Here is a 19,677-nt window from a genome sequence, read left to right as displayed (position 1 = left end):
CTGTTCTAGAGGGTTCCATTTTCACAAAGTGCAGGCCTTCTTAAAGGTCCATGCTGGTGTACGCATAGGAGATTTCAAAGAGTCTGAGAACCACCTTGGCCATGGCTGCTCCCAACCAACAGACTCCACAGTGATTGCTCCAACACTCATTGAGCAACCATGTTCTAGGCATCACTCAAGGTCACAGCCAGAGAAGCTATAAATAAGAAAGACAAAAGGTCATTTTCTCATGGGGCATATATTTTAGTGGACAACCGAAAACAGATGAGCAAAATAAGCGGGTGGAATAATCTGTCAGTGGTGGTGGTAAGCGATGTGGAGGAAAGTCGATCCTGAAGGTATTCTGCCCAGTGCTCAGAGGGTCTGGGAAGGAGACTGTAGGTTTAAGCCCAGGGGTAAAGCAAGGACTCACAGGGAAGGTATTGTCTGAACCAAGATTGGAAAGAAGGGATGGTGTGGGCTGGCGTGATCTAGAAGTGGGGGGGCAATAGAAGGAAGAGACAGTAAGAGCATACCACCTGGGGCTGGATGTGCCTGGCCTGCTGGAGGGCAGTGTCACCTGGGCAAAGGATGAGGAGAGTTATCAGGAAACAGGCAGTAGGGATCCAAATCATGCGGGTCCCTGAAAAGATGTGAGATTTTCTCCAGAGACATGGGTCCCTTGGGCATCTTGAGCAACCAAAGGACATGTTCTAACTTGTGTTTCAGTGCTGTCCCTCAACTGCGACTTGGGTTTGGATACCAAAGGCTTTGGGTCTGTACCCAAAGGTCCACACACTGGAGATGGCATCCTTGAGGTGTGCCCAAACCTATAAGTTTTGAGGTTCAGTACAAGGTCTTCTTCTCTTCTGTCATCTTGTTCTGTTCTTCATCTTCTTAGTCTTCTTCGCCGTGAAAGGAGGATGCACAACAAAAAAACACAACAACTCCTGCGGTGTGCAGGAGAGAAGGGGTAAAAGAGAATGAACAGACGGTGTTTCAGCCTTTTAAAGGGTCCCCCACGTGCGTGCGTCAAGTGCCACGTTCTGCGCCTGCACAGCCTTTGAGTGGAACGCTAGGGGCTCCTGGGAAATGTAGTTCCCCAGGCGAGCTACGCTCAGGGGCCTTCTGGGGAATAACATTCCCACCCTTTTTAATTTATTAAAAATCTGGGGGGTTGAGAGTCTTAATGGGTAGGGAATAGGAGCGTAGCCCAGTCTCTCATAACCGCTTCCTGCTGACTTTGGGCGTCGAGGGGTCTGGGGAGTATCAATTGTCCTGGTGATATCCTGTTGATCATGTCCTATCCGCTGACGTTCTGAGGTGGCTGATTGAAGAAATCACATCTGTCTGAGGGATCCAGGGAGTATCGATTATCCTGGTGATGTCCTGTTGATCATGTCCTGTCCGCTGATGTTCTGAGGTGGCTGATTGAAGGAATCGCATCTGTCTGGCTTTTGGGTAGCTGGGTAGCTGGGAAGTTGTTAAGGTGCTAGAAAATAAAAGTCGCATTAGTAGAGAAGAAAATTAGTAGAAAAGGAAAGAGGAGGTTTGGGAAATTAAAGAGGAGATTTTGGGAAATTAAAGGGGAGATTTGGGGTGGGGGGGCTTTAGGAGGTTTGGGGTTAAGAATGATAAAAAATTGAATGGTACTTATTCCATTAATGATCTGTTTGGGCCTGCTTCATTCAGGTGGGTCGGGATGGCTTCTTGGAGCTTAAAGGAAATGTCTTAAAAGAAATAAATTCTTAACCATGTATGATGTTTTGGGCATTACCTTAACATCTGGGAGACACTGCTGCAGTCAGTGACGAACCTGTTGTGTCAAGGAACTTTGTTAAGAATTTGCTTACCACCTGAACCTTTGGCTCCGCGTCTGATGATGATTCCTGTAACGACAGCTGAGTGGTTATTCAGAAATTTAGAAAAAGCGGAGAAAGGAAAATATATTGGCACAAGAGGGTTGAGTGAAAGATAGGACCTATACTTTCCTTGGACTGGAGTCCTCTGGAACTTAAGAGAACAAGGTCCTGTCTGAGTTACCGTGTATGAGGGATTGTCTTGAGCTGGAGGAGTAAACGGTTTAAGATGTGACAGGTGAATCCAGTAAGGAATTCCCTCGAGCTTAGCAGCTGTGGGAGTCAAAAGAATTACTCTGAGGGGACCCTACCATTTAGGGGGAAAGGGTGAGAGACGTTGACCTGGGGGGGGTGGAAATAATATATCTGATCTCCTATTTTAACTGGCGGTGGACATGGATTAGCACATGGTTGAGGTAATGAGTGGTCGGTAAAATCCCATAGTAGCGAGCGTAGATGGGTTAGTAGTGGCGTGAGCAGGTGATCAGGAAGGGGGGAGGTTTTAGGTGGGAGGCCGGGGGTTAGAATGGGCCGCCCATACATGAGTTCGAAAGGTGAGATAAAAAGGGGACTTTTTGGAAGGGCTCTAAGCCTGAGGAGGGCCAGAGGTAGGAGTCTTACCCAGTCAAGGTGAAGTTCCTAGGACATTTTTACAAGGGCGTCTTTTAAAGAACGGTTAGTCCGTTCTACCTTACCTGAAGACTGAGGGTGGTATGGGATATGGAAATGCCAGGGAATGTTAAGAGCCTTGGACAGGTTTTGAAAGATCTGGGAAGTGAACTCAGGGCCATTATCTGATTGAAGAGAGGTTGGAATTCCAAACCGGGGAATGATTTCTCGGAGAAGAACGTCGGAAACTGTCTGGGCTCTCTTGTTGGTGGTGAAGAAGGCTTCAACCCACCCAGACATTGTATCCACCAAAACCAGGAGATATTTAATTCTTTTGACTGTGGGCATATGAGTAAAATCCAGCTGCCAGTCAGTTCCCGGAAGGGAGCCCCTGGCCTGGTGAGTAGGAAAAGAGAAGTTACGGTATTTGGTCTTGGGATCTGACTTCTGGCAGATCTGACAGGAGGCAGTGATAGCCTTTTCGGTTGGGGTTATGGCTAATCCCAAATACGTTACCTGAGTGGTGGACAATTGAGCCTTAGAAGGTGAGACTCTATAACCCCTTTTGGATAGGAAATTTAATAGGGCTGCGGTGTCTGTCTTGCTGATCTCAAAAGACGGGCTGCACAGGAGAATGTCGTCTACATATTGAATTAGTTTTGATTTATGGAGAGACAGTGAAAGCAGATCAGAGGCCAAAGCCTGGCCAAAGAGGTGTGGACTGTCCTGGAATCCCTGGGGAAGGACGGTCCAGGTGAGCTGCATGGAAAAATTAGTGTCAGGATCAGTCCAAGTGAAGGCAAAGATGTTTTGAGATTGAGGGCTGAGGGGAATGGAGAAAAAAGCATCCTTGAGGTCTAGAACTGAGAAGTGAGAGGTTCCTGGAGGAATGTTAGACAGAAGGGTAAGGGGATTAGGGATGACTGGGTGAAGAGGAACAACAGCAGAGTTAATAAGCCGGAGGTCCTGAACCAAACGATAAGTTCCGTTAGATTTTTTAACAGCCAAAATAGGGGTATTAAAGGGGGAGGAGGTGCTGTGGATCAGCCCTTTCCTCAAAAGGTCAGAGATACTAGGCTTAAGTCCTCTGAGGCTCTGGGAAGAGAGGGGGTACTGAGCTTGAGTAATATACTTGGTAGGGTTTTGTAACTGAATAACAATGGGGGAATGGTGTTTAGCTACGGCGGGATTTTGGGTGTCCCACACCAGAGGATCCACTTGGGAGGCTGGAAGAGGAAAAGACGCGTTAGTGTCAGAAGGGTGGGGGGCCAGGAGAAGAAGAAGCTGTGTCACTGACGAATCTGGAATAAAGTGAATGGGGGGAGTGAAAGAAATGGAGGCTCCAACCTTAGTTAAAAGGTCCCTCCCCATAAGGGGTACTGGACAAGTTGGCATAACTAAGAATGAATGAGTGAGAAAAATACCTCTAAACACACAATTGAGTGGTGGAGTCTGTTGAGGTAAATAAGGCTGTCCCCCTACCCCGACAATAGGGTAACTTGAAGGAGAGGTTGGCCCCCAGAATTCCCTCAGAACCGAATACGTTGCTCCGGTATCCAAGAGGAACGAGATGAGCCACCCTGACACAGTGAGAAGTACCCATGTCTCCTGATTGCAGATGACAGTGGCAGTCGGGTCGTTAAGGGAGGAGCCCGGGCACCTTCAGTCATCCAGGGCCAAGCCCAATAGGTCAACTTGGGCATTTTTATGGTCTAATGTCTCCATGCCACCAAGCACAAGAGGACAATCTACAGACCAGTGACCTTCCCTGTGACACCTTGGACAAGGTCCCCTAGGACTTTGATGGGGATTAGGGCATCCTCGAGCCCAATGACCCGTCTTACCACACTTGAAGCACCAACCGGGTGGTTCACGCACCCTGGGAGGTGGGGGAGCAGCAAGAATGGGACGAGATGGGTAGTCTGTCACCTCGGTCGGTTGAGCAGCCGCGGCTATCACATGGCAGTGATTGCGAGCTTTGTCGTGTCGTACATGATACACTTTGAAAGCTGTCTCCAGGACTTCTGCCTGTGGGGTTAAAGGGCCCTTCTCCAAATGCCTGAGCTTGGACTTGATGTCTAAATAACATTGATTAAAAAAATGAGTCATTAGTAACTGTCTGCCCTCCGGGGATTCTGGGTCCAAGTTCGTGAACTGCAAAAGGGCTTTCGTAAGGCGTTCCAAAAATGCAGAAGGATTTTCCTTCGTATCCTGGATAATCTCTGAAAGTTTAGAATAATTTACAGACTTGAGGGCAGCCTTACGGAGGCCTGTGAGGAGACAAGTTAAAAATCGGTCCCTGGCCAAAACCCCACCTGGACTGTTATAGTCCCAATGTGGTTCTTGGTCTGGGACCGCCTCTGCCCCCGTAGGGTGGGAGGCTAGAGTTTGGTGAACTTCATCCGCATGTTGTCTGACCTGTTCCCAGACTTGCCTGCGCTCCTCGGGAAGTAAGTTATTAGACAGGATCATAAAAATGTCATGGAAAGTAAGGTTGTAGGATTGGGTAATATATTGAAATTCTTTTATAAAAGTGGTAGGATTAGATGTATAGGACCCAAGTAATTTGGCTATATGGGAAAGTTCCGACAGGGAAAACGGAACATGAACCCTAACCAATCCATCTGCACCAGCCACCTCCCGCAGCAGCAGGATGGCAGCAGGCTTGGCTTGGCCAGGATTAAGCTTTGTGGCGGCACGTGAATGCGTGAGCGGAGGAGTGAAGGAGGGTGCCAGGGCAAGATGTCTTGCATGAGAGGAAGGGGAACTTGGCGGGGCTTTGGAAGACCAAGGAGGTAGAATAGGGCGGGAGGGAGATGGGGAGGATGAATCTGAAGAGGCTTCTGATGACCTGTATGACCTACAATGAGGAGAGGGGGAGTGGGAGGAGGCGGAGCCTGAGGAGCTAGATGGAGACCTGCTGGCAAAAGAAGGGTGTTTAAGTGAGACTCTTTTAGATCTGGAATAGGATTTGGGTGGGGTCTCCGGGGACCTAGGAGAAAGTTGAGGTGAGGGTCTCTTATGCCTGGACCTGGAAGATTTACGTGGGACTTCCGGAGACCTACAACTGGAAGGTTTACGTGAGGTGTCATAGTGAGAAAGCTCAGGTGAGGGCTTTGTATGCCTGGAAGAAACTTTGGAAGAAGAAGGCTTAGGTGAAGTGTCGCTTGACCGGGCAGAGTGGGAGGAGGTGGCTCTCCGAGACCGGGGGAGTGGAGGTTCATCCGCGGGGTCCATGGCAGGCGCAGAGGGTTCCTGGAGGGATGGCATTGCTAAGAACATGTGGGCAGGTGAACAGTGAGTGGCAGCGGTGGGATCAGTTTTAAGGGCCATGTAAAAGAACGCCATTATATACATCATTTCTTTCCACTTAGCTGAACGGTGACAATAGTTAGCTAGCTCCCGTAGAATATCGGGGTTGAAGGAGCCATGAGGAGGCCATTTGAAATTTCCATGTAACGAATATTTTGGCCATGTTTTTGAGCAGAGACGGATGAGTGTAGATAACTTAACGGAAGGAATTAGGGCGTGAGGCTGAAGAGCTTCCAAAAGCTGTCCCAGGGGAGAGGATGGGGGAACTGTTTTTGAAGGCTTAGCACCCATGGCTAGAACCGTGAAAATATCCGCAGAAGGCACCCGTAGGTGCCACGAACACAGCTGCTCTGGACACAGGTGTCCTAGTGACCAGAGGGCCGTGCTATAGGCTAACTGACCCGATCCTAGTCTCCGACGGGAAACGGGGGTCCCGGCTAGGAGGGGACAGTTAAGCCTGAAGGCCACCCGTTGCAGCCGAGGCGCTTGCACCGTAGCAAGCCCGTACGTAAAGAGGACAGAAAAAGTGCAGAAAGAAGAGGAGAAAAGAGAACCGGAAGCTCCAAACTTCCGGGCGCGGATAAAAACAGGTCTAGCCGAGGGTGGAAGGCCAGGGGAGGGGGGGTTAGCAACCGTACCCAGGACACACCAGAGAAAGCACGGGCCTGAGGGTGGAAGGCGGGGGGGGGGGGGACATGCCAGAGAAAGCACAGGCCCCACCGAGGGTGGAAGGCCAGGGGTGGGGGGGGTGGGGACACGCCAGAGAAAGCACGGGTCCAGCCGGACAATCTCCGGGTGAGAGGGGCAGTTCAGCTAGCAGAAAGGGAAAACTCACGATCGAGCTGGTGGTGGTCGTGGGGCCGCAGATGGACTAAATGGGTCTCCTTGTGGAGCGGTCCTCGGTCCTGACCGTGCCCCGGAGCGAGGATGGAGCTCCTGGCAAAGCCGAAGCTCTGGCCCTGAGTGGAGATCTGGGGCAGGCGGGTCTCCTGGGTTTCGGCACCAATGTTCTTCTCTTCTGTCGTCTTGTTCTGTTCTTCGTCTTCTTAGTCTTCTTCGCTGCGAAAGGAGGACGCAAGACACAACAAAACTCGGTGCGCGAGGTTTATTGCGGTGTGCAGGAGAGAAGGGGAAAAAGAGAACGAACAGACTGTGTTTCAGCCTTTTAAAGGGTCCCCCACGTGCGTGTGTCAAGCGCCACGTTCTGCGCCTGCGCAGCCTTTGCGTGGAATGCTAGGGGCTCCTGGGAAATGTAGTTCCCCAGGTGAGCTACACTCAGGGGCCTTCTGGGGAATAACACAAGGCACTTGGGCCACTGAAGGTACTGCCCACAGAAAAGATTAATGCTGGTCTCTTAGGGTAAGCTGGTTCTCATGAAACTGGGTTATTATATATCAAGACCATTTCTCATGAAGAAACTCCTTCTGTGTCTACTCAATTCCATTGAGTCTCCTCACCACACTGTAACAAGAAGACAGAGAAGGAACTTCTCAGCCTGAGACTTCCAGCTTCCTAGATGACGAGAAAAGCAAACACATGTTTTTTGTAAGCACTTGGCTTCTGTGTTTTTGTTAAACCAATGTAAGAAAACAGACTAGTGCAAAACGGGTGATATAGAAACAAAATGGGGGAAACAATTAGGAGACTAGTGAAATAATCCAAGCAGACCACACATCAAGACTACCTGGAGTGCCTCTCAAAACCACTGAGCCAGAATACGGGGTGTAGGAGATTCCCCAGGACTAGTACCCCCAGGTCTGACTCATACACAGTAAAATATAGTAATATTTTTCTATGGTGTACTTGCTTTGAACTTGTGGCCTCTCAGTTTGAAGTTCACCCTTCACAACCCACTCTTCAAATAGTGGATCTGGGCCCTTTAAATGGTTTTCCATTGCCAGTTAGTGCCATGTGAAGTAGACGGTACCAGAGACACAACGGAGTAAGAAGGGCGTTCCGGATGGGTTCTGGTTCTGCAGTCCCTGCCCACAGACCATCTTTAAGGCAATTAGCACCTTACACGGATGTACTTGATCCTGGACATGAAGGATCCAGCAGTATCAGGATTCAGAATAACAGGTGGTTCTCATACCGGATCCAGCATTACCTACAATCAGCAGCACCCAGAGTCTGCGGCTCTCCTGACACTTTGGATATTTTCAGAAATTTTCAGACAATTTCTCTTCAACAATTTCCCAGCATCCCACAGCAGTGATTTCCTGCACATTCCAGAAGACATATTTCTAATAAACTCTATCAACACAGCTACTTCACTCCCAGCCAGTGGGCTGTGGCCATTCTCTCATCCGCATGGTCAGGGCCTCAGCTGAGGGGAAGAAGACAGGAGGGGAAATACCCCTCAGACCGCCATCTCAGCTCCAAGTGCAATGGCTGCTGCTGACCAATGCTATCCTTGTGTTCTCAGGGTTCTTTTTAGTTATCTTTAGCTCATCCCCCACTACTCTACAGAAAGCAATTCTTTTTCTTTCTTCCATTTTCTTCGTTTTCGATAGGGATTAGACCAGGACCTCAATAAAGCACATTGAGCTACATCCCCAGCCAAGCCCCCAAAAGGCTTTATATTAAAATTACTGTGCAGCTTCCTTTCCTGCTTTTGGTATCAATCCCTAGCAGGGAATTTAAAAGTCTAATCTTTACATTGTCAACTCTGAACATTTTAATGAAGACGAGCTTTCTGTTTTTCACCCTGCTGCTTGGTAGACTTTCTTTGCCCCTGCAATAATTATCTCTACCTGCATCACTGCTAACTGCCTTCCACTGAGGGACTCTCATAGTGTGCTTTTCCTGTGGAGACCTGAGCAAATGTCTGTTCACCTCACACAGGGCACCAGTGACAGACCAGAGTAAGCATTCTACATAACTCTAGTTTAGAGAACCATTGAGTTTATTAGGGTTGCTTATAGGAATGCGAGTGACTCCTGCATGGGTGATTCATGGGGTGGCTGCATCACTGAACAACCCACCCCAGCAAGGACAACAATTCTGAGGGCTCACCAAAACTGCATCTCTGGAGAAGCCACCTGCACAACTTGCTGATAGCTGGACTGGTTAGGGAATGTCCTCTTGCCCAGCAAATGTTCCTAAGTATTTAATATGGGGGCAGGGTCTTGTGAGTCCTGTAAGTTTCAGGAGCTTGCTAAGTCTTGTGAGTTTTGTTCCTAAGCCTTAAGAGAATGCTTCTATTAGGAGAGAGTGTCAAGGCAACACTTCTAACCTTCAGGGATTCAGAACCCGTGCGTGTGAAGGTCAGAGGTCATCAGGTATCTTTATCGAAACTTCTCCTTTTTCTTTAATCACTTTACTGTAATGAACTTGCAAATAAAAACATCACATAGCTAGATTAAGGAAGCTACTCATACATATGCCCAGACCCAAACACCATCCATTCCAGCGACCACCTAAAATAAAGCAGTCCTTTGCCATTTGTTCCGTCCCTTCGACTTAAGAAAAAGACACAGACTGACAGAGAAGTTGTGAATAATCCTTTCTGAAACACTCCTTGTCACCTCTGTGTCACTGAGATAAAAACTCTGACTAGAGAGATTGTAGACAGAGACTGTGCTTTGTTTCCCTGCCAGACCCAAATAATCACACAGAAACTGTACTAATTACAACACCATTTGGCCAATGACTCAGGTGTATTCCTAGCTAGCTCTTACATCTTAAATTAACTTATTTCTATTAATCTATGTATCACCACAAGCCTGTGACTTACCGATAATGTTCTGGCATCTACTCCTTTGATGGCTATATGGTATCTCCTTTGACTCTGCCTACTCTCTCTCTCTATCTCTGTTCAAATTTCCCGCCTAGCTTTACTCTGCTAAACCATTGGCCAAGATGGCTTTATTTATCAACCAATAAAAGCAACACACATACAGAAGGACATCCCACATAGTTGGAGACTATTGCACCACAGAAGGCATGATAACAGGAGCAGGGGGCTGCAGTTCATTCTGCATCTAGTCAAGAAGCAAAGAGCAAACAAGATGCAGAGCCTGACTAGAAAGTCGCAGAGCCAGACTAGAAACTCTCAGAGCCTGCTAACCAGTGACTCACTTTCTCTACCTCCAGAGGGTCCTACAACCTCCCCAGATAGCACTGCCAGCTGGGAACCAAGAGTTCAAATGCATGAGCCTTTAGGGGACACCACAGATGCAGACACAGACCAGGATCCAGACCAACCACCATCTTGCCTGATTCAAAACCCATCTTAATCCACTAGGAGCTGTGTGACACAGGGCATCGCCCCTTACTTCCTTGAGCCCAACTTTTCTCTAGAAAGGAAACAGCAGGCTCCAAAGAACCAGAATGAGGACCCAAGATGGTGGCGACATGGAGCACTTAGGTTAGAGTAAACAGAAGCCATATATCATCACGAGTCTTTATAACCAGTTCTTCATCTGCTTTTACACTGACCTCAGCCTATGCAGGCAGAGAGGAGAGGAAAGACAAGCTGGCATTGCATACTGGTGGCTGCATGTGACTTCAGTCCTACCAGCAGAAACAATGCTGGGACACCAGGCCACTTCTTAACTTAGCCCTTCCTCTATTTACAAGCAAGGATGCACACACACACACACACACACACACACACAAATGCCTTTGCCTTTCAAGGTTCTCTTCATAGGTTTCAACAACAAGATCAAAGTTACATGAAGACTTTCAGTGACTGCCCCACCCACCCCCACCCCATATCCCCAGTGATTCTAAGGTCCCCACTCACCTGGCTTCCCTATTGACCCTCCTTGTGCAGTCAGAGATTGCTCAAAGGGAGATAATGTCATTTGTTGACATTTCCCAGTGGCAACAAAGCCAGACTTTCTTTTAGGGAGTGAGTCTTTGCATATAATTAGCAGGTCACATTTCCCTCAGGAGACTGAGGGCTGGCATTCCTCCTTGCCAAAAGGAGCCACAGCCTTCAGGAACAGCTGAACCTGGGAAATGACTTTGCTCCAGAACCTCAAAAGAGCAGTAAACGAGGAAGGAGCTGGGGACTCATATCTTGTTTCTCCTTTATCTCAGACTTTCACCCCCAGAGAGGTCTCCTCTGGACATTAGAGGCTGAGACAAAATTAATTGATGGAATATTTCTGTCAACTAATATTTCTGTGTGTGCATGTATGTACATACATGCCTGTATGTTTGTGTGTATATACCTGTGTGCATATCTGTGTGTACCCATGTGCATGTGTGTATATGCCTGTATGTGTATACTCATGTGTGCCTCTGTGTGTATACATATATATATATATATATATATATATATATATATATATATATATATAGAGAGAGAGAGAGAGAGAGAGAGAGAGAGAGTTAGTTCGTGGTCCAGAATGTGCTCCTGAGCTCACCAGTTAGGCAAAGCTAGGCCAGCTGGTCAGTGAGCCCCATCAGCTTCATCTGCCTCCACCTCCACAGAGCCAGAATCGCAGGCGTAGCCATCACACACTTTTTTCTTTTATTTGATTTTTCGAGACAGGGTTTCTCCGTAGCTTTTTGGTTCCTGTCCTGGAACTAGCTCTTATAGACCAGGCTGGCCTCAAACTCACAGAGATCTGCCTGCCTCTGCCTCCCGAGTGGGATTAAAGGCATGCGCCGCCACCGCCTGGCCCATCACACACTTCTTACATGAGCCCTAAGGATCCAGTTCAACTCATGCCCATAGGCAAGCACTCTACTGATGAAGTTATCCCCTGGCCCCTATTTCTGCTTTCACTTAACAAGTACCTGTCATCAGGCATTACACTACCAGTAAAAACTAGTCTAAAAATTACCCAAATTTCAAGACGTTTGCCCTTCTATATTGGAAAAAAAATGTTGAAGAAACAGATTTACATCATAGAAATGGCAATATAACATAATGTATTAACATATATTAGTTATGGTTATATGGTTATATCTATGTAATTATTCACGTAATTATTGAAGAAAAGATGGCTGATTAAAAGAATGAAAGATGTGGTGCACGTAAAATAATGCTAAGCTGGAGTAACAGGTGAATGCACCAGACGAGGGCTGGGGTTTGAAGCGTCAGCTGAACTTAAATGAATGAAAGACAGTTCCAAGGGACAGTGAGGAAAGCAGTCTGGAGGACAGACCTGGGAAGAAAGACAAAGTATTGGAAGTGATGACAAGAAATGTAGGTGTGACGCCAGGAGTTCACAAAAGATGGAGGGGACCAATGGGAGAGGCGGGCTGTACCCTGGTTTTGCAGTAGGCAGTCTGTCGCCCATTGGGCCACATATCGTTTGCTAAGCCTTATGTAAGCCTTGGAGATGGAGCTGTTGTCAAAGTCCATGAGCCTGGGAGATGACTCCCAATCAGACCTCAAGTGCCAGCCTTTGGGGACTGGGTCCTATGTTTAACTCTAACTAGATTTCCACCGACAGACTTGCAACGGCATCCGCTTGACCTTCCTCTGCAAGTCCACAGACTTGTCTACAATGGCATGGACCATGCAGATTTGACCTCGGAGCACAGACTCCATAATAACAAAGCCAGAACAATAAACATGCAGAGGAGAAAAAAAAAAAAAAAAAACCACTAGAGGTTGACTGGGAAAAGAATGGGTGAGGATTGGGTCAATGGCCTGGTCACTAAGCCTAGCAAGCACAAGGACCCAAGTTCAATTCCCAGAACCCAGTTGAAGCCCCAGACATGGCAATGTGTGCCTATTGTCTCAGTGCTGAGGAGACAAAGACAGGAGGATCCTGGGGCTTGCCGGAGGGCGAGGCTACTGGATTGATGGATAACAAGCTCAGTGAAAAAAAGTCTAAAAGGGGTGAAGAACAATTGAAAAAGATGCTGGACTTCACACACACACATGGACACACACACTCACACACACGCTATGAATGGGGCACCGCTGTATGGGGAGCAATTAATAAATGTGGTCTTATTGTCTTTGCAGCTGACCCTGGGCCTCTGAGGAACACAAGCTATTAGATCTGTGAGCCATGAGTTCACATGAACAAGAAGCCCTCCTCCAGAAACCAAAGGCATGTTAGCCTGTTGATGTGTAATTCGCCAGTGGTATTTGGTCTCACATTATTAGATCGAGGGATTACTCTGGCTTTGTCAAATAAATAATCAATCAGAGACTGGTCTCAATTGCCTTCTGCCCTTTGCACGTCTATTTTTGGGCATCCTGTATGAAATTTGTTTGTCATTTTCAGACTGTTCCTTCCTAAGCATTCTTTCTCAAGTGTCTAGTGAGATTCTCTTAAAAGCGTAGATTATTGTTTTAAAGTGGCAGTGGGGATGTGTGAATCATACTTGAAAGCAGATTTAGTTGACTTTAGCTTTTGAAATTTTCCCAACAAAGCTAGTCTAATTCTCTGACAAATTCTGGTATCGGTACCGACCAAAAACAACAACAAAAGTCCTGTTCAAGTGTGAAGAGCAAGAATTCATTCCAAGAACGGATCTGTGTGTCCCGTCTGAAGAACACCATCCCCTTTGCCTTTGGTGCTTGGTCTAAGAGTAGACCGATTCCTTAACCCACGCTTGAGACTTTCAAACAGCTGGTGTCTGCCCCAGGCGTCCTCCTTGGTGGGCTCTGTCCCTTGCCGGCGACCAAAAGCAGATGAACTGCTGACATCTGCTGGCTGCTCAGCAGAGCGTCGGCTCTTAGAAGGACTTTCTGCGGGTTCCAGAGAGCTCCACTTGATTCTTGGAGGATTCCCCCAGCTAACCAGGAGGGAATACAAGAATGCAAACCAAGAAACCACGGGACACCTTCCCGTGGCTCTGAGAAGATGAGTGTGGGCCAAGGGAAAGAGAAGCAACCTTCCGGGAAAGCTCACTACACTCCCAGAAGTCAGATGGATCAGATCTGATCTCAACCATGGTGGGGAATCCTGAAACCGGAGGCCTTCTGGTTTGAAGGTGAGGCTTTCTTTGCAGCTGAAACACTTCACCCTCTTTGCTTCTTCTTTACCTCACAAGTGGTTTTCACAACAATTCATCTCTGTTTGTTGGGGCTCCTGATAAAGTGGTGAGTGCTTTGCCGAGCCCTGTAGAGACTTTTTTTTTCTCTTGCCACACTGTGTCCGACCAGGAGTCGGTGTGAACCCACGAGACTCGAAACCTTTGCTCACGGAAATTCTTAAAGTCTACCTTTAGAAGAAGATGTAGGCTCCCTGCTGCAGATGGGACAAAGGCACCCCTGAGAAGCCTCTCAGCCTGAAGGCAGGCAGCTGCCACTGGAGAATTAGAGACACTTCCTAAAGTTTGCAAACCCAGTGGAAATTGGTCATTACTGCAAAATGCTATTTGATTTCTTTCTAGCACTCAGCACCCAACAATGCAATTGGTTGCTTGTTTGTTCTCTTGGGTTTTGCCAATTTACTGCTCCTTGTAATGTACACCTTCCTTTTGAATAGAGAACAAAGACCTTGCCAGCCTGTGTGCCAAGCCGTTCCCAGCAGTTACAACTCTGCTACACAGTAAAGGGCTGCAGAAGTTGACAGAGTACCATTGTCTTCTCCTACAGCCCACAGGGCCATCTTTACAAGTACTTTTCCAGGAGACCCCTGGAAAGTAAACCGGAGTGTCCTGTCCCCCGACCCATGGAAGCTCCAGGATGGCTTTACCTGATAACCCCCAAGGGTGACTGACATGCAGAGCCGGTCAGCTACCTCCAGTAGTTCCTGGAGGTCAGCTGGTGGGAGCAGGGATGAAAGTCTTCCAACTGTCCCCAAGCTGAGTGTGTGGTTTTGGTGCCTGATGGCTGCCTAGATATGTGTGAGTCTCTGGGGACTCCTGAAATATGTTGGGGGATTTTTCCCTCTGTCTCTAGCTAAATGGTTTCCTGAGGAAATGAGGGATGGGAGTGGGGTGGGTGGGAAGGAATGAAAAAATTCCAGTAAGAAAAAAAAAAAAAAAAAAAACCTTTTGTCTTTGGAACTTTGGAACAGGGGTTGTTTTCGTCAGATCCGAAACACCACAATCACCAAGGATTAGAAACACAAAACACTTATTTTTTTAAAAAAAAATCAAAAAAGAAATAAAAGAAAAAGAAAAAACCTGTGGGCTCTGATATTGAAGCATGAATGTTAAAAGGTGATGTTTAAAATGTTTAGAATGTTCAAGCCACCCAACAGTTTTAAAGGGGAGGTTTGGGGACACCTGGTCCAGAGGGTTCGGAACCTGAGGTGCCCGTGTCTGGACGCAGCCCAGGAGGGTAGTTGCTTTCTGTCATCCATTAATGTAGTTTATGGTTAAATTGCTGGACCCCGTGTGGACTGAATGGGCCTCTTTATCTTTGAACAAACAGAGGAGGAAGGAAGATCTTCCCCTACTTCTGACCCTGTGTGTATTTGTAGACCGCACCGTGGGTTTCTCCATTCCAGCTGTCAATCTTCCCTTGTTGTGGTCAGGAAAGAAAGGCAAGTTTATGAGCAGGAGGAGTGAGCTGGGGAGTGAGTGCAGAGTCAACTCCATGCTCCTGTCAAAGACCTTCAGATAAGTGCTGCGTCGGGGGGTGGGGGGTGGGGAGCTCAGGGATTCTGCATCCCTACCCTTACCCACCGTAAGATGCACCCCAACTTCATCGGACTTCCTATAGCAGGGCATGGGCTTGTGCTCACATGCTGTCCCTCACCCAGAGCCCTAGGGGACACATCTGAGTTTCGAGCCTCAAATGCCATCAGCAGTGGCAGGCACAGCTGGAGCAGAAAGCCTTCATGAAATGCCTTCTACACACAGCAGCACAGCCGATCAATGACATTGATTGGTTTGATTTTGAAGGTGCCTCTGTGCCCTTAAAGGAAGACTAGATCTTTAAACACTAACGCAAAACCAAACAGACTGCGCAAGCGACACAGAGGCTTTCATTTTATGGAAAATAAACTTTTTACAATCTGGTTAGAGCTACAAAAGAATCCTTTCAAGAAATTGCCTGAAAATGTCACAGCCACAACTCTGTTGCGTTGACCGTTAGAAGAGTTCCCATATAGCCTTCTCAGGCGCCTGGATCGTGCCTAGGACGAGGGTATTTCTTGCTTTGTGGTTTTTGTTTTGTTTTGCTCAGGGTGTCTTGTGATGAAAAGCAAAAGCTTTTGTGCCAGGCAGCACTGAGTTAGAGTTCGTGTCCATTACTCGTTAATTTGTGACCTTGAGCAGATAATGAACTTTCTCCATGCCTCCCTCACTTTTCTCATCTATGGCCTGGGGACAAAAAAAATAGGTAGCACATAGAGTTTCTATGAAGACAAAATTAAGCCTAACAGAGTGCCCACCGTACAGCCATTTCTCTTGAGTGGCTGCACTTGGTATCAAGGGCAGAAGGGCAGCTATAGGCGATGCACAGCTCTAAGCTCTTTGCTTCTATAAAGCCTTCTATTGCCTAAGAATCCCATGGGTAGGACTGGAGGTAGGTCAGTAGGTAAAATGCTTGTCTTGCAAGCCATCAGGACCTGCATTCAGATTCCCAGGACCTAGATAAAAAGCCAAGTACAGTGGTGTGAACCTGCCATGCCAGTATCAGCAGGTGGAGACAGGGACCCCTGAGGCTTAGGCCAGCCAGTACAGCTGAAGCAGTAGCCTCCAGTTTCAGTGAGAAACGCTGTCTCAAGATAGAGTCTGATAGAGCAAAACCCAGCAGCAGCCTCTGGTCTCTACACATGCACACACATGCACGCAGAAACACTTACACACAAACCTACCATACACACAGAGGGAGTTTAAGAAGAGCCCCATGTGGTGAGTGCTACTTTTACCTCATTCTAGACTTAAGGAAACTGAGGCACGTTGAGCGGTCACATAGTCAGTCAACAGTGAACCCTGACTACCTGGTTCAGAGGTCCCCCCGAGTGACAAAGTCCAGTTATTGCTCTACATACTTTAGCTTCCATTTTTGTCTAGAAAACCTATGAGAAAGATTTCATCACTGGCCCCTTGTCCGTTGACACTGGAGGTCAACATCCAACATCAACTGGACTCTGCCTCCTTGGAAAGGCTCCAGGCCCAGTCTGGATAGTGGACCTCTATGGAAGCTAACCTTTGACCTCACCTCCCAACCGAAAACAAAACAGGGATGGTTACATAAACCAGTGCTGGCTGGTTCTTGACACCCTAAGGTGCTTCTGGAGCCACAGGGCAAACACCAACATTGACCGAAAGAGAGGAGAGATGAATACCCATCTGCTCTTGTCCCTCAAGGCCCTGTCATCGTTAGGCCAGTTTGGCTCAGCATCCCGATTTTTGATTGGTGTGGCTATACCACCCATGTGCCCTCAAGGGCAGACCAGCAACTTGAACATTAACCCAAAGTGAAATAAAACAAACTGTGTAAGGGAGAATTCATGGTTAGAATTAGAGACGAATCCTTTAGAGAACCGACTTAATATTCAAACACTAAGTACCGCCAATTAAGAGGTCAACCGCCCCTTTTTCCTGGAGGATATATTCCAAGCGCTCCAGGGGTGCCTTCTGTGTTAACTCTGCCCTTGTCACTCACTGTGGTCATAACTTTTCAGAAACAGGTGTGTCAGAAAAATTTGCATTCATTTTCAATGATTTCCCAGTGGGAAGATTCACCCACGGTGTAGTTCTTAGTGACCTCCACTCATGGGATTACTTTTTCCTTCTTAAAAGTCAGAAATTTACAGCTTTAGAAGCATACTGCAGCTTCCTCTCGACATGTGCGAACTGCCAGCAGCCCTGCTCCTGTGCTCAGGGCAACCCGAAAGGGACACACACCACGACAGCCAATCTAAGTACAACAGTGCTACTGAGCATTTAATAGGAGGGTAGGGTATACAGCGAGGAAACTCTGGACAGAGCCTGGGTCAGGGCTCAGTGGTGAACAGGGAGCATAAGAGACTTCATCTTGTGACTCGGAGCAATGCTCTATTTAAAACACGAAATTGTCTGCATCTGAGCTCTCTATTCAGTGGTTTTGGATTGCTTTTGACCACGTGTACTGGAAATTACAGAAAACAAAACCACAGATAAGGGGAGACTCTTCTCTTGCCAAGTGGGGTTCCTGACAAGGTGGGCTTGTTAGTAAGAAGCCATAGTCTACAGCTGTTCTGGTTATTATATATAGTTTATTGCTTTAATAAGCACTTCCTCACACTCTTTCAAAGTAAACACACACCTCTGATTTTTAAAACACCTAAATAATCCAAACCCATAAATAGAAACTTTGTGGTTATATTTACTATGTTTTTGGTGTGTGTGTATGTGCGTGTGTGTATGTGTGTGTATGTTTAAAGAAGGCCAAAATGGCCACTAGCTGAATCTCCTCTGGAATCATTAACATCTAACAGTCAGAAGTAACGGCTGGGATACAGTCGTCAGTGCGGAACTAAGCTCCTAGAGTTTGTGGTCCAGCACTGGGGACATGGATTAGCTGGTCCAGCACTTGTCCAGCACACTTGAAGCTCTAGGCTCCGTGCCCACTGATTCATGAACTGGGCATATGCTTATTCAAGGTTATCCTTGGCTACTTTGTAAGTTCAAGGCCAGCCTAGGCTACATGAGGCTCTGTTGTTTTTTAATTAAGGCTCATATTTTACAATTGTCACTAAATTGCTAATTTGTAGTTCACTATGAACACAAACCCCAAGTAAATACAGAGCTATCACTAAACTGCAGCTTCTCTTCAACACATGTAAACTTCCAACCATGATCAACCCATCTTCACAGATTTCTCAGAGATGATAAAGGTGGAGGTAGGGTGGTGATGGTGGTGATGGTGGTGATAGTGGTGGTGGTTGTGATAGTGGTGGTGATGGTGGTGATGGTGATGATGGTGGTGGTTGTGGTGGTGGTGATGGTTGGTGGTGACGGTGATGATGGTGGTGATGGTTGGTGATGATGGTGGTGATGGTTTGTGGTGATGGTGATGATGGTGGTGATGGTTGGTGGTGATGGTGATGATGGTGGTGATGGTTGGTGGTAATGGTGGTGATGGTGGTGATGGTGGTGCCCCCCTCCTCTCAACATTATAGCATTAACTGTCTTATGCCTAGCTCTCTCTCTGAGACTCAGTATGCCCACCGCTTGGCTATCTCTCAGTCTTGAAGACCTACACACTAGTATCAGGATTCGACCCCAAGGCAACAGGCACATTTACCAGTTCACCTGGCCTCTTCACAGCTCAGGATAATCAAATGGGCAATTGCCAACTGTGGTCCCCATAAAGGTGGTCGTGGCGAGAGCACAGGGTCTGGGAGAAGGTCCTCCTTATCTTTATATGAATGCATTACTGCTCTTGGGCTTGTCTTGCTCATCCCTCAAACATGGTGGTGCTGTTTAAGACATGGTCAACCTGATACCTTCCTATAGGGGCAGAAGATGAAGCAGAGCACATGGACTTCTCGCATCCTTCCCCACCCCCATCCACCCCAGACTCAGGAAGCAGAGTGAGGGACATGGCTGTCTCTCCAGTGTCTCTTGGCTCTCCCTGGAACCTTCCTGTTTTTAACAGAGCGTGTACTTCCTGCTGCCTTCTCCAGTCGCCCTCCACCATCAATCAAGCTAGAAAGCCCTTCCCGGAGTGCATGCGCCTCCTTGTCTATGTTGCCAGTTATTGGAAGGCAAGGAAGGGGAGAGCCCTGGGGTACCAGCCCTCTCCAGGAGGTTCGTGTGTGTAGAGCTTCCATCCTTGGCTCTTCTGAGTTGTGCATTGCAGAGTCCCAAAGAGACAGGCAAACTGACTGATCGTGCCAGGAATTACCACACTGGGAGGGGAAAAGAATTAAAATCAGGACTGGGACTGTGTTTAACTGTTCCGCTATACACTGTTGTTCACACATATTCTAATATGCAGAGACATTAAGGTGATGAAAAGATGAGAAACTTGCAAAGTAGAAAAACAACAACAAAAATGATTCAGAGAGAAATGGAAATAGATTGTGGGCGAGGGCAAGGCCAGAGGCAGAAG

The sequence above is a fragment of the Chionomys nivalis genome, chromosome 5, assembly GCF_950005125.1.
Source record: "Chionomys nivalis chromosome 5, mChiNiv1.1, whole genome shotgun sequence".
In the NCBI taxonomy this organism is placed as follows: Eukaryota; Metazoa; Chordata; class Mammalia; order Rodentia; family Cricetidae; genus Chionomys; species Chionomys nivalis.
This window is presented reverse-complemented; position numbering follows the sequence as displayed.